This window comes from Brassica oleracea, chromosome C1 (assembly GCF_000695525.1).
Source record: "Brassica oleracea var. oleracea cultivar TO1000 chromosome C1, BOL, whole genome shotgun sequence".
NCBI lineage: Eukaryota > Viridiplantae > Streptophyta > Magnoliopsida > Brassicales > Brassicaceae > Brassica > Brassica oleracea.
The window spans coordinates 26,907,407-26,908,647 of record NC_027748.1 but is presented as its reverse complement, the minus strand read 5'-3'; positions in this window follow the sequence as shown (position 1 = coordinate 26,908,647).

The following is a 1,241-nucleotide window of genomic DNA, read 5'->3' as shown; positions in this document are numbered from 1 at the left end:
TCTCCGATCGATGGGAAGATTCAGGGATTCTGGGATCCCATCCCGGTTTCTCCTGATACCGTAGAAAGCACAACTGATTTTGCCGGTGATGATGAGGAAGTGAACTATCCTGCGGATGCATTCGGAGCTTCGTTGTCCGGGAATTTTAACTTTGATCTGTGAGTGTTTGACGGGAAAATTTTTTTCCCTTATCTAGTATTTTGCGGCCAAGTGTGGCCTTTGTTCATATATGTCCGGCCGAGTGTGGCCTTCGAACTTTGTATGGGCCTTTTTTGGCCGTTTTTATTTTTATCGGGACTGGCCGTTGGTGGCTTTGAACCCCTACCGCTATGCGGTTTATATAATGGAAGTTTGTTTGAGTTACTTTGTTTAGAGTGGGTTTGAAGTAAACATGAGTTGTCGTCTCATATTTAACTTCGTTGAGGCGTTCAAAATTGATTCGTAAAAATTGTTTATTCTTACGGACTTTCGGAAACGTCAAGATATGAACGGAGAGACATGTTTTAGGATCTCGTATCGTTTAGATATCATGTCTTGAGATGTCTGAGACCAATGCGATGGGTTTAGGGCAAGACCTAGGTTTACTCTCGGTTTTAAGGTTTGTGCGGTGACTAGCCGGCTTTCGATTTTCTTGTTGCGATTTCTACCTGATTCGTACCAATTTAAAGTCCGCGATAGGTTCTCGGCTTATATGACTTGTATGGTATGAATCGAGCATCTTTCCAGAGACAATTTTTAAGCCAACTGGAAGTGTTAGACTAAAATTTTGGATTTTTTTTGTAGCGCGCTTTCGTCCTTGTGTTGGACGTTCGAAGATCAAAAGAGTGATCAAGTTGCATTTGTTAAAGACGGCTGATGTGTTCGTCGGGGCCAATCGACGAACGGAGTGTAAGGTTTTTGTGGTCGCGTTCGGACAATTTGTTCGTATCGTCTCGACTTTTAACTTGGCGACGTCTCGCACTTTTTTCGAAGACTATACATATATTTTCAGTGCTGAAGAGAGATTGTTTTACGATTTTGGGCCGTACGAGGCTGCTGACAAGAGTATTAATGTTTCTAGATTTCCTAAGCGTGTTCTGAGACTTTTGCGTTAATTGAAGCGCAAGTGTCTTAAAAAGGAGCGACGCATATTGTAGTAAAAATTTTTGAAATCTCTAAAACACTCGATTACAATAATGCATCTTTTCTTATGTAGGAGTATACGAGTATACGCACCCACTCCCCCCCCCTTTTTAGAGAGG